Raw genomic sequence first — 15,760 nt, 5'->3', positions numbered from 1 at the left:
GGTACACTATGTATAATATAAGGGTGCACCTTGAACTCATAGTTATGTGTTTCTGCGAATATTGTAGTAAAAGCAAGAGAAAGCATAAGGCTCAGAAGCAGGCTGGATCGAGATATGGACATCATGGGGATCTTGTGTTGAGGCTTTGAGCTTGTTTCTGAACACTTCTTAGTGAAGAAGTATGAAGGTTAATTTGTGTTTAGATGACATTGAGGGGTGGATTTATATACAGAGGAAGATGATAGAGAGGAAGAAGACTACCCAATCCCATCTTCTCCCCAAATCACTCCAAACCCTAACCCCCAATTCACTAATTCAACAGTGGGATTAATTTTGTATTTTACGGGAAGATAGAGAGGAATAAGATGAATACGAAAGTAAATACGTACCGTTGAATCTTTTTCTCCTTCTTCATCCTTGACTTTTGAAAACTTCCACATCTTCATCCTCTTACCCTCTTACCACACAAAACAAGTGAGGACGCCAGAGCAGTCAACAATGTTATGTAATTGCTTAACCGTTGGGCCCCGCCGTAAGTTGCAGTAGGGCGTTGTCAATGTGAAGAGTCGCAGACCCCCAATCGCCGGTTCTATGAAGGATTTTGTGAGGTCCGCATCCCTAGTTCTTTGAAGCGGGGTTTAAGAATTATAAGAAGAGAACGTAAGAATGAGGTTTAGATGAGATCGTCGGTGAGGAAAAAGAAGTGGTGATAGAAACTAGGGTTTTTGTGGGAGACGGAGAAGCAAAATAAGAAGTGAGCCTGATTATTTGGTCGCCGATTTTATTATATGGAGCAAGAAGAATATAGCGGCGGGGAAGAAGGAACGTGAATGGCCAGTGGTTATGTCTAGGGTTAGAGAGAGAGGGAGAGAGGGAGGGAGAGAGGAGGGAGAGAATGGCTCTGTGCGAGAGATAAGGCGACCCATAGGATTAGAGTGAGAAGCAGGGTATTCAAAATTTTAGAATTTTAGATCCCTCTTTAAAAACGCGCGTTTAGTTAAAAAAAATATAAAGCAATATTTGTAGACGACACACACTTAAAATAAGCACCCTCTGTGTTTTTAATTTTGTTTTGTTTGACACTAACTGTAGGGCACGTACAAATGTGTGTCCTCTATCCTTCAAATTTTAGAAAACTGACATCGATTTTTAGGGCACACACAAATTCGTATCCTCTATTAGCACGTGTCATTGATTGTGCATCGTAAAAGGTTGTTTTTCTAGTAGTGCGTTTTCAAAATAACTTGTATTCTTAGGAAATCGTTAAGCGGGTTGGTCACCAAGAACACATGGATTTTGTTGTATTTTTGTTATCATCATACACTCATTATTTTGGAATGGAATTTGTAGTCCAGTACACTTATGTAAACAATGATGGTTGTATTATTGTATGTTTGATGATGATGTTGTCTCGATTCAATTATTTACACTATGATGATATTACAAGATAAAGTCACCCAACCCCCGGAAGTTTCCGTTGTTTCCTCGGTTCGGGGGTGTGACATGATCAAATAGCTAGCATGGCAGCAATTGAAGATCCTGATCTCCAATCCCATCATCATGATCCCAATATGTGGGATCATGAACCAAACAATTAGGATCCTTAGCAACAATCAAGATCATGGACACAAACCACTATAGAATACCTCCATAATGGTACTACACCAAGAAAACAAAGATCGAAAAAAACATTCAAAATGAGGGTCTCGTGCTTTGTGATGATCCAAGGGGTGTTATAAAATAAATCCATGGCAAGTTCATATCTACGGTGCCTAGAGGATCGTGAAGCTATGGAAGTCTTGAAAGATATACACAAATGTGATTGTGGCAACCACACTAGGTGCAGATCCCTATGTTCCAAGGCGTTAATAAGGGATACTACTAACCAACCATGAAGAAAGATGCCTTCCTACATGCTCAGAAATGTCATGCTTACTAGGGACACAACAAGATCCTTCACCGACCGGCAGAACCCCCATATCCCATCATTTCACCTTGGTCATTCATGAAGTGGGGAATAGACATAGTTGTTAAATTTCCTAAGGCACCAGGAGGAAAGGTTTTCATGCAAGCAATGACAGACTATTTCTCAAAATGGATAGAAGTTGAGGATTTTGTTCAAGTAAGAGGTAAGGGGTAGTCCCATTCATCAAGCATAACATCCTCACCGGATGCGGATTCCATGTGAAGATCAAATGTGACAACGGATCCCAATTCATAAGTAAAAGAACATGAGACTTTTACACCAGTTAGGGAATCAAAATGATAATGTGCACCACAGTTCACCCTTAAGATAATGGACAAGCAGAGTCCAATAATAAAATCATAGTAATAACTTGAAGAAGAGATTAGGTGAGAAGAAAGGAAGATAGGCCGAGGAACTTCCTTTTGTGCTATGGTCAGATAGGACCACAACTAAAATGACAGCAGATAAAACCCCACACTCCTTAGTATTTGGAGCAGACGCCATGATCCCCATAGAAGTATTAATCCCAACAGCGAGATACCAACTCCAGACTCAATACAATTACGATAAGATCCTAGTTGAGGATCTTGACACTATTGATGAAATAAGGGATCTCGCCAAGATCCGTATTATAGCTCATCAGCAAAGGATCGCTAAAGCCTACAATAGGAATATTAAGATCCGAAGATTCCAAGTAGGCGACATGGTTTTAAGAAAATCATTTAAGAACACCAAGGATACTCCAGATGGTAAGCTAGCACCTAAATGAGAAGGCCCTTATCTCATCGATTTAGAAGCACGTAAGGGGGTAGATTGGCTGGCTACTCTAAAAGGAAACCTCTTGCTAAGATCATGGAGTGTTGTACACCTCATGTTATATTTCGTGTAAGTCAAAGTCATAATATTTCATTATGAAAAGGACAAGGTACGTACATATTCCTTACCTTCACTTTTCCCTTTTGATTATTTTTTCTCTCAAAGATCATTACTGAATTAAGCATCGGAGGGGCCTTAGCCAAGCTAATGCCCACCCCAAGCTAACATTTGCAACATGCAGAAACTCAAGGATCCTAGAAATTACGAATATAGATTGATCATCTCTCCTCCAATCAAGGGTACTTAATCCCCTCTAAGGTTTAAAGAGTTAATAACCTCTTTCATCCGTATTTAGGTTTCCACACCTAACTTGGACACATGATATCTAACTATGGAATTTTATTTAGGGGATCATTTCATGCTTTAGTGACTTGGCAACCCCCTTATTTCTAAACATATGTTAAGATCCTAAAGTGTTAGCCTACGGTTTATAACATTATCATATTATCTTACAATTTATGATCTTTCCCAGTAAAATCCTAAGATGCAATCTTCCCCAATAAACTCTAATTCGGGATCTTCCCCAATAAACTCTAAGTTGGGATCTTCCCTAGTAAAATCCTAATTTGGTGTCTTCCCTAGTAAATCTATGTTGCGATCTTCCCCAGAAAAATCTAATTTGGGATCTTTTCCAAAAAAATACCCAAGTTGGGAGATTCCCCAGTGAATTCCTAAGTTGGATTTTTCTTAGAAGGACCCTCTTAGATACAAGCTTCGAGATCATATAAAACTAAAGAACTTCCAACACAAATGTCTCCTAAGATAGAATTCAAAAGGTCAAGTCCAGATGAATCCTGAGGAAGGATCACCAACTTCTTTCTATCCTAGTTTACTAAAGAATTATCCTTATAAAAAAATCCTCTTATTTTTTAAATCAATGTTTTTCTTTTAAGGATCCTAACTATTTCAAGATCATAATCAGGTGATTAGCAATCTCAGATTTTAAGATCCTAAGAGTTTTTGTAAATCTTAAACTCTTTAGGATCCTGATCATCTATAGATCCTCAGCAAAATCTACTTTAATCCTATTTCTATAACCACATAAAGTACGCATTAGAATAGATAAGAATACAAAGGAATAAAAATTAAAGAGGTTGCCCACGAAGTCCACAAAAAAATTGTCTTACAAACCTAAAATATTAAATTGTTTTTGAAAAATTATAAACGTAATTATAGGTTTGATCACCCCCAGCCAGGGTCCCCTTTATCTCCTTCTTCTTCTCTTCCTCCTCTCTCTTCTTCTTCTCTGTAGGATCCTGGCCAGCATTAACAGGCCTGCCAGTTAAATCGAACAGGGTTTCACGCTAAGCAGCCACATTCTAGGATCTTGCATTCTCCACGTACTCCACTAGCTTGATCTTTACCTCCAAGATGATGTCGACGTCACTGCTTTTAAGATTAACAATCACCTCTTCAATCACCAAGGCATGCTCTTCCTCTTTCTTTGCTTTCTCCTTACTCGGCTTCACAACGGTCTTCTTAAGATCCCTATTGATGCCCTCTTGCTCCTTCAAGGCATGTTCTGCCCCGTTCAGCTTTGAGCTTTAAATCCCTAGTAGATCGAGAAACAAGATCAACAACCTATAAAAGATCATGGTAAGTAAACTGAAGTCAAACAAAAAAGTTCTCAAAAGTACTTATAGATTGTGAGAAAAAGATTAGCTTCATCACCGACTCCTCTACTCCAAGGTTCTCTAGGTTAAGATCTGGGGTCCCAGCTGACTTCCTTTTCTTGGATCCTGGAGTCTTGATGGTTAGGTCTATCGAAGTCCTCTTTAAAGGGAAGGAATATGAGGCCTTTTCCTTCTTGACCGCAAGTTGGCCACCAGACTCAATATTAGCAAGGATAAATCGAGCATTAGAATGTGTGGACTTGGTCCTATATATCACAAAGGAACTCAATAAGTTTGGGATCCTTAAAATAAAATAAAATAGATAAAGCATCTTTACATGTCGACATTGTGGTAATAGCATATGAATTTTCTTGGAAACTTGGTGGTTCGTGCCTAAAGAATTTTCTTGGAAGCTGAGGTTTGCATTTTCTTTTTGGTCACCTCTAATGGTAGATTTAGGGTAACTTATGCCCAAACTTCATGAACAAGTTATACTAAAGTGTATACGTCTTGTACCTCATTTTATAGATATTATTTTGATCATGGGCTATGTATTAGATGGTGATTTGTTAATTGGAATTGGACATCCCAAAATGGATTGTGAGTGCTTGATTTCATGTAAATCTATTTGGAATGACTAAATCTCACGGAACCTAAGTAAACCTATTGGAATAATGTTTATAATCTTAGGTTAGAGGAATGAATGGATCCAAAGTGATTCTAATGAGCTTTAATTGGATTAAAGAGTGTTGTTGAACTATGGAATTTGAACGAATAGTTCCATCATTAATGGGGAGGCTAAACACACTTAGAGTGATGTACAGTTATAGATTTTGTGAATAAATAGTTATCATGAGTATGGGATAAAATACGGATGGTTTCATTAATGTATTGTGGATAGTGTTGTAAATGATGTCCATAACACCTTTTAGATGAGGTTTCACAATGCCCAACATAAAATAATGCACATAATATGGGCCTTTAGGTGCACTAATCCTTAATTTGTACATCAAAGGAGCCTTTATGTGCATTAATGCAGATAAACATTTTTTACATTACGAAATGGAGAATAACCATATATGGGTATTTTAGTTTTTTAGATAACTTTTATTTGAAATCATTAGTTTGTGATTGAAGGATATCAATTCTTGAAGAAGGTTTATCGCATTGCCAACGTTTTAGGTGAGTTTATTGGGAGTATATGTCCTTATATTACTTTCTGTTCGGAATTATTTTGATGATATATATATATATATATATATATATATATATATATATATATATATATATATATATATATATATATATATATATTCATTTGAGACCACCTATATTTTGTGAGACTGTGAGACGTATTTTTTTTTAGTTAATTCATGTTCCGAAAATTATATTTAAAAAACGAATTTTTTGATTTTTCCATTTATTTTGCATTTTAAAATTATTTTTAGAATATGTACAGTGTAATATTCTATTTAGAATATTTCACGTATTTTTCAAAAAAAAATAGATTTTTTTTTATTTTTTTATTTTTTTTTAGTTAATTCAAGTTCCGAAAATAATATTTAAAAAAAGAATTTTTAGATTTTTCCATTTATTTTGCATTTTAAAATTATTTTTTAGAATATGTCACTGTAATATTCTATTTAGAATATTTCACGTACTTTCCCAAAAAAAAAACGGAATTTTTTTTATTTTTTTTTATTTTTTTTATATTTTTTTTATATTTTTTTTAGTTAATTCAAGTTCCGAAAATAATATTTAAAAAAAGAATTTTTGGATTTTTCCATTTATTTTGCATTTTAAAATTATTTTTAGATTTGGTCTCACGGTCTCACAAAATTAGAATGGTCTCAAATGAACCTGAACCTATATATATATATATATATATATATATATATATATATATATATATATATATATATATATATATATATATATATATATATATATATATATATATATATATATATATATATATAAGCTTAGGTAACCAAGCTCACCATAATATGTCGTTTTGTTTGATATATTCATTATAATGTTCTTAAACTTCAATCATTAACATGATTTACTTTCAAGATTTTCAAATTTTTAATATTATCTTCCTCTTACATCACATCTTTTTGACGAACACCTACTAAATTATATATATTATATTTGAAAATGAAAATTATGTAAGAGGGAGATAAATGTGAAATTTATAAAAATCTTTGAATTAAATCAAGTTAGAAGTTGAATTATAAGAACATTAGACAATTACAATGTATATAAAAGATACAAAATGACGTAGTACGGTGAGTTTGGGTACCTAAGCTTATATACCCTTAAGGGTATATTCACTTTTCCCATATATATATATATATATATATATATATATATATATATATATATATATATATATATATATATATATATATATATATATATATATATATATATATATATATATATATAATACCATATGTGAAATGTGTTATACTATAAGTATCATTTGTAACACGAAACGTATTTTGAAATATATTTTAATCACATAGAAACTTGTTGTTTTGAAAACTATTTGGCATCCTTTATGCGCATACATTTAGCATGAGAGATTTTAGGTTTCCATGATTATATGCATGCATGATTTAATGATTAGGTGACAATATAGTGGTGTGTAAGTAGATTTCTAGATAATTCTCACTATGCACAAGCATGGCTAGCTACCCCTTGTGTGGTGCTTATGCGATGGTTCGTAAGTCACCTAGTTTAATTTATTAGAACATGCAATACAAGTGTAATGTGTCGCTGAAACTAGTATATTATCCCTGTTTAACCATCATTGTGATATTAGACTTATTAAGATTGACATGGGAATGAGATACATGCATAGTACATTATTATTATTTGCTGATTCAGTTTTCCTTTTCTATTTTATTGAAGCTTTACATGCTTATTCATTTTATTAGAAAACCATTGCTAGCTTATATTGATTTGTTTATTTATTCAGATTATGTTGAGGCATTGGTTTTAGATTGTGGGTATTTAAACCTTTTTAATTCGAATTTATGTTGACTTTAACTTTGATTTAAGAATATAAAATACCCCTTGGCTTTGTATTTTGGGGATAAAGTACCCTACACTTTCATTTGGAATGTCTCTATGATTTCAATTAAGAGAAATTAAATTGCGTCCTATCTTTTATTCCTACAATTATTTCTACCCACTAAAATTATAACAAATCACCATTCAATTTAATTGTATTTGATATATTCCTAATATAATCTTAATGATTTAGTTTAAAAAATATGGAAAGATGACACTTGTCATAATTTTATTGGGTAGGAACATTTGTAGGCATAAAAAGTAGGAATCAATTTAATTTCTCTTCAATTAATTTTGCGGTTTTTACTCGAAGGGATGATTGTTATCATCACTTACTCAAAATGAGTCAACCTCAAATATTCTTAATAGGAAGTTTCACTTCCTAATTTATTTTGATATATTACCATATTGAAGACTAGATGTGGAGTATAGAATATTGAGGACATTTTAGAAGGCCACAAATTGTGTGGTAATCTTGAACTATGTTTTGATTACTAATTGATTCTACCGCACTTATTTGAAACTTACATATTTTTTTTTGGACAATATGACTATATGATTTTACACAAGTACAACTTCAACTTATATTATTTTAAATCAAATGGTTTAAAAAGGTATTATTAAAAGTACCATACAAAGGGATTTTCAAATTTGGAATCGAAGTATGAGTTTAAGTGAACTAGGTACTAGGATTAATTTTTAGACTTTCTCCAAGTTTATTTGAAAGATTTAAGGTAGTTTGACCTTAGAAGTGGAATGTGTGATTTTATATATAGATATTTCTAAATTTTTACTTATCGTATTAGAACCGACATGTAATAACTCAAGAAAGGTTAAAACTAGAGTTGACCTTTGATATTGGAAAACACTAAGTATGTGACAGAATCAAAAGCCATTATACCTTATCGTGGCAAGAAATTTTGTATCAGACAACGTTAGGGTACACTCAACGACTAATTAATCAAATAGCTTTTGAACTAAAACGAAGGAACGTCAAAACAAGAAAATAAGGCATTACAAAAGATTTCAAAAAACTTTTGTGTGTTAAAAAGAAAAGATGTTGAGGAAGTTTTAAAAGAAAATTATAATCCTTGAGAGAAAAAATGAAAGTAAAATTGAGAATCATATATGGAAAGGATATTAGTACAAAGGTGTTAACCATTATTAATACATTTCCATGAGGGCACCTCAACCGTATCATTAATTGCAAATGAGAATCGTATAAGGGAAAGAGTATCATTAATTAAAAATGAGAATTGCAAATGTAAGTGTGTGTCGAGGTAAGTTGAGAATTAATAGATTTTTGAAAACCAAAAACTTTATCCAACTTTTTTTCCAATATTGTTTTTCAAAACGCTTGACTTAACAGCTTACGATGTACATACAAAAACTCATTCATTGGTAAAATTAAAATATAATTGCAATTTGTATAAATGTCCATTTTCCCGTCAACATACATGCATATTTGCATATCACAAATGTTCATACATGCAACATTTAAAAAAATACTTTTAAAAAAAATCAATATATCACATATGTGCTCAATCTATCCCAACTCATACGTATGTGTATATATATATATATATATATATATATATATATATATATATATATATATATATATATATATATATATATATATATATATATATATATATATATATATATATATATATATAAAAAGCTAATACTTTTCTTTGAACCTCGTGCTTTTGAAATTTCCAAGACTATTCAATTTATATAAATTAATTTATGATTAATTGAAATATTATATATATATATATATATATATATATATATATATATATATATATATATATATATATATATATATATTATAATGCTAGTACTTTTCTTTGAACCTCATGCATTTGAAACTTCCAAGACTATTCAATTTATACAAATTAATTTATGATTAATTGAAATATTATGATTTGTAACTATTAAAACTCTTCAAATCATGCTATTTAATTGATGAGTTAAATGAAATATTTAGCCTATATAAGAAAGTTGTAGATGACATATTGCATGTCAACACAAAATGATAGATTATATTTGTAGGGTTTGAAGAGTTATATGAGTAGTTTTATGGATGTAAGAAAGCAATTGCAGCTTTTGTAAATATAAATTCACGTAAACTCAAATTTGGTGCATGTAAAGTTTTAGATATTAACCAATGTTCAAATTTAGGTATGTTTGTAAAGGTATACTTGAGATCATTTTTAAGTTAATGTGTTATGCATCTTTCCGAAACCAAATTAAAATAATTAAGAGTTTCCAAATACGTTATTTTAATAACTTATAACAACAATAGTTAAAGGTAACATTATATACAAAACTTATATTGTTACCTTTTAAAAAAAGTATGTTTGATGTTTTAAATAATTACAATGATATAAATTAAAATCTTAAGCAAATAAATGTTTTAAAATTAATTAATCATAATAACAACTACAAATATCATTAAATATATTATATCTAATTTTATTCATGAATAATCCACGGGTACACGCCATTGAGCAATTAGGAATATAAAATATTAAAAGATGTCTACATTATCATATAAATTTAAAACAATCAATGTTTATATCAATTTATTATAAAATTTATTATATAATAGCTAACAACGTTATTGATATATTTAAAAGACATATATTTGTAAAGTTTTCAAATATATTGTTATATTATGTGCAACGCGCGGTTATTCGTCTAGTCTATATCTATCTATATATCTTATAAAGCAAACATTTTTCCTTAAACCTAATGCATTTGAAACTCCCAAGACTAATCAAATTATACAAATTAATTTATGATTAATCGAAATATTATGATTTGTAACTCCCAAAGCACTTCAAATCATGTTATTTAATTGATGTGTTAAATGAAATATTTAGCCTATATATGAAATTAGTAGATTACATATTGCATGTATGACAACACAAAAGATAAATTATATTTTTAGGGTTTATAGAGTTATGTGAGTAGTTACATGGATTTAAGAAAGCAATTGCAACTTTTCTAAATATAAATTCTTGTAAACTCAAATTAGGTGCATGCAAAGTTTTAGATATTAACCAATGATTAAATTTAGGTATGTCTGTAAAGGTAAACTTGAGATCATGTTTTAAGTTTATGTGTTATGCATCTTTCTATAATCACGAAATGATGAAATAGGACTGATAATTACTTATCATGAGCTCTTGATAAATCAACCTTCAAACTATTTATCAGTTAGAGAAATTAACTTTGTTAATATGTATGTATCTTTATGTTGTCTCTCTTTTTAATGTTAAGAAAATATATTTTATGTCCAAGAGAACACTATTCAACATGTATTTTATGCTATTATAAGTTATATATGATGTTTGTTTTTGTTGCTTATTTTGTTGTAAATAACATCGATGTAGTTTTTTATAATTGATTTTCATTAAAGGAGTTTACAATTGTTATTCCAAATTATTGGTGATAATGACGAATTAAAACGAATGATTTTTAATATGATATGACTTTATTGTTGAAAATAAATGATTATGTATGTTATAAAAATGAATTTTTTATGTTCTACCAAAACTTATATGGATGTATCTACTTTTAAAAAAAATTATAATAGTAAAAATAAATTATTGTTTTATTATATTTGCCAATTTCCTTTTTCCCTATTCGTTCTTTATCGTAAAGGAAAAGTAAAATAAATAAAATATTAATATTTTCATAAGAAAATATTAGTGATAAAAATTTACCTTAAGTGTAACACTCCTATTCCTGTAACCCACTCTTAACATATTTTCTTTTAAGATTGTTCATAGTACATAACAATTTTTATAATTTTCAAATTCAAGTCACTATTTCATTTGGATCGTTCATTTTCTTCTGATATTTCATAGCTTTAAGGACAAAAATAAAATTACAATAAAACGTATTATGGTTTTTTTCAAATATAATAATGAAAAATTTTCAAATAAGTAGTTTCTAATAAAGTAAAAAATAATAATTGTTTAAAATAACATAAAACTAAAAAATAGATTATATTATATTAAAACAATATTTTTATTTGAAATAATAATAATAATAATAATAATAATAATAATAATAATAATAATAATAATATAGATAATACAAAAAATCTAAATAAATTATTTATAAATTAGTTAAAAATACATGTAGTTTAAAATAATTTTATACAAAAAACTTAACTTAATTTGATTCAAACACAACTTTTTATATCTTAATTATTGTATATTTAAAATTATTATAATATTAGTTACAATTTAGTATAAAAATTATTAATTCAATGATAAATGCTTATAATATTGTTTTTATAACATATAATTATTAATATTTATTTTACATTATTGGAACAACTCAAGAGTTTAAAACTCTCATTATAACTCAATAGTTTTATAATTTAAATGTAATTATGATTTCAAATTTAATGTAATTATTCATGCCTTTATAGTTTGCATTATATTAAAAAAAACTTATGGTTATTAATGCGCAATGCCTTTTTATTTTCCACTTATTTATTATACACATTATAGCTATATTATTAGTATATAAGTAATTTTTGATTAAAAAAATCATATGTTTCAAAAGATTGGTGATTCAAAATGAAAAAGTTGAAAACAAATAAGTTTTGTCGCATCAATAGTTATTTCAATACGGATTTTTTATAACAATGTTTCTATATATCAAATGTATATTGATTTCTAAATATTCATTTTGAATGATTTATAAGTGTTTAATAAGTTTTGTTTGATATAAATGTTATAGTAGATGTTCTACTGTTCTTATTTTATTAAAAGTTATAGTGATTTTCCATACTATTTGTTATTTGTTTTATATACAAATTGGTATACATTTTATATATAATTTCCACAACTTAAAAAGTTCTATAAAATCATCAAAAATTTTAGTATTTATTTTTTCATACTACTTTGTATTTGTTATATATAAAAATCAATATATGTTTGATATATAATTTACATAACATAAAACGATCTATAAAATTATGAATTTATAGTGAAAATAACTAATGATATAAATTTATTACAATTAATAAAACTAATATGTTAACTATATAGTTTGTGTTGCTACTAATATTGGTTTTTTTATATATAAATATTAAATCACAATTTGCTAAATGTTATTATTTTAATTATATACTTGTATTTATGTGCAACACGGGGATTTGAATAATATATTATAAAGGAGGTCATTCAAACTTATGTTGTTAGAAATAAATTGTTATCTCAAATCATATTGATTTGAAACATATGTCTTTACAAATTCCCTAAATTAATGACAATGACTACAATAGTTATAAATTTCTAATAAGTTTTTCTATTCGTATTCATGTATATATTTTATTACTATAAAAAAGGTTCAATAATTTTAGCAAACAGACCCATACACAAATCACATACAAAATTTACAAATAATATGAAGATAAAAAAAATTAATAGATCAACACGGTTGAAGGTTTTTGAAGTGTTGTTTTCAAAAAAAGAAAGCATTGAATTATGAAGTGTATTAAAAAGAGAACTCAAAACGAGTATCATAATCATTGTTTTGAAATGCTAAAAGCTATATAGTGTTATTTTATGCTTTTTTTGAATTTATTTTCATATATTATTCCTTTTACTTTCTTTACATTTCAAGAAAAAATCTATGGTTGTATATTTGGAGATAAAGAAAAAGATGACCACATATCACTTTAATTGTTATAATTTCTTAAAAATGAATGTTTTCAGTTTGTAATGTCTTATATAATTGTTTAATATGTTTTGTTGTTGAGTATGCAACTTATATAATTAAAAAAAAATAGAATTATATTATTAATGAATATATTATTAAAATATATGAGTTCAAATATATGAAAACATAACATGTCTAATCTATATATGTATTATAATAGAGATTAGATTCCTAACGACACACATATTCATTTAAAACTCTCAATACAAATCAAAACTCTTTTTAATTAAAAGCTTATTGTTAGCTACAACTAAAGTGTTCTCCAACTGATATATATATATATATATATATATATATATATATATATATATATATATATATATATATATATATATATATATATATATATATATATATATATATATATATATATATATATATATATATATATATATATATATAGTTTTACAACTAAAGTGTTCTCAATCTTTTTTATTTTCTCAATTAAACTTACCTATGATGAGAACCAGTATTAACCATTGACCCAAGGAACCAATCTTTTTTTTCAACTTTTAAAACTTATATTTTATCAATAATAAAATTAAAAATACATAAACTTATAACTTTTTATCTTTTTTCCAACGATGTGAAATTCGATAAAAAAATTTACTTTTTTTTTCGTCAAATTCACAGTATGAATCTTAGTAAATTCACAATGGGAATTTGAATTCACATGATGAATCCGAACAATATATAATTTATGTTCTAGCATTCACAATATGAAGTTATGAAATTTGTTTTTTTTTTTTAGGTTTTATTTCTCGATTAAGATTAAACTCTAGATTTGAAAAATATTTGACTCTTTGGAAAACTATTTATAATGGATATATATATATATATATATATATATATATATATATATATATATATATATATATATATATATATATATATATATATATATATATATATATATATATATATATATATATATATAGAGAGAGAGAGAGAGAGAGAGAGAGAGAGAAGGGTTCACTTGAGAAAAGAAATTGAGAATGGAAAAATCATTATCAGCCATACATTTATTATGTAGCAAAACACTTAGGCGTACCGTCGAAAATGGATAACGGATAAACATCTGTTTTCCAACCAAACATGTTTCCTTAAACTATGATAATCATGTAACACCATAAATTTCAAAACAACTTTTCATTTAAATATAATTGTTTAATTATTAAAAACACTTTTCTTAAGATCTCATTCATAATCAAATTACAAAACATAACTCCATTTCACTTGCATAATAAACCAGGATCCTCAAAACATGACTCTTTCGCTGGTGTGTACAATCAAGCCGGTGCCGTCCCGTGATCCTGAGAGAAACCTGAAATACATAACACAAAACACTATAAGCACGAAGCTAAGTGAGTTCCCAAAAATACCACATATAACACATATTAGCCACTGGAGGCTATAACTCTGTGGGTCCGTGCAACCAAACTCTATGAACCCTTAGGTTCTAAGTCTGTAAGCATGCACAACATAAATCACATGGAAGAATGCAATGCAACAATAATATATATAAAACATTGTATCACATAACTCTATTTACCTACTCAAGGTAAAGTATAGTGAGAAGACTCACCTCGCGTATCTCGGTAACTCGTAAATCCCTGAAATCACTAGTGCTCGATCTCCCGATCTATAGTCCTCCTATAACATAATACATCTCTAATTAACACTTTCCCAACTAAAGTTGACTAACCCTATCAAGTCAACACTGGTCAACTCTGGTCAATGGTCAACGGTCAACCCCAACTCGCCAAGTCTGGCGTGGACTCGCTGAGTCTCTATGGGGACCCGATTCCTCTGAGTCCCTTCCGACTCACCGAGTCACTCACCCAACTCGGTTACTCAACCCCTGGTTCAAAATCCGTGAACAACCCGCACCAACTCGTCGAGTCTGCCAATGGACTCAGCGAGTGCATTCCATGCACAACCCCAAACGACCTTTTGAGGTCAGATCTGTTCCACTAACTCGTAGATCTAGTCCTTCCAAGCTTATTTATCACGTAAAGTTCATGTCTTGGCGCTCATATCACACCTAATGTGATGTTCTTGACCTTAGATCTTCAGGAAGTTAGCCTTCTTGCTTCCTCTTGGCCAAAGCTTTCTTTCCCTTGCTAGACAACACCTCCAAGGTTGATAATGGCTCTTTCTCTCACTCTAAACGCTCAAGTGCACTAGGGTTTCGCTCTGGGGGCTGGTGAGCACAAATGACGGCCATAGGGCACTTTAAATAGGCCCCAAACCCGAGAAATTACGGTTTCATTAAACAGCGCGGACTCGCCATGTCCCCAATACGACTCGTCGAGTCCGGTCATTAATCTGGATGAGAAATCGCGTCTCTACTCGGCGAGTCCACGCACCAACTCGCCGAGTTCTTCCACAAAACTCAAAATAAAATGAATAACTATAATACCTGAAATTCCGGATGTTACAATTCTCCCCCACTTGAATCTGACTTCGC

The sequence above is a fragment of the Lactuca saligna genome, chromosome 1 (assembly GCF_052625555.1).
Source record: "Lactuca saligna cultivar CGN05327 chromosome 1, ASM5262555v1, whole genome shotgun sequence".
Taxonomy (NCBI): domain Eukaryota; kingdom Viridiplantae; phylum Streptophyta; class Magnoliopsida; order Asterales; family Asteraceae; genus Lactuca; species Lactuca saligna.
Note: the sequence above shows the minus strand (reverse complement) of the source record.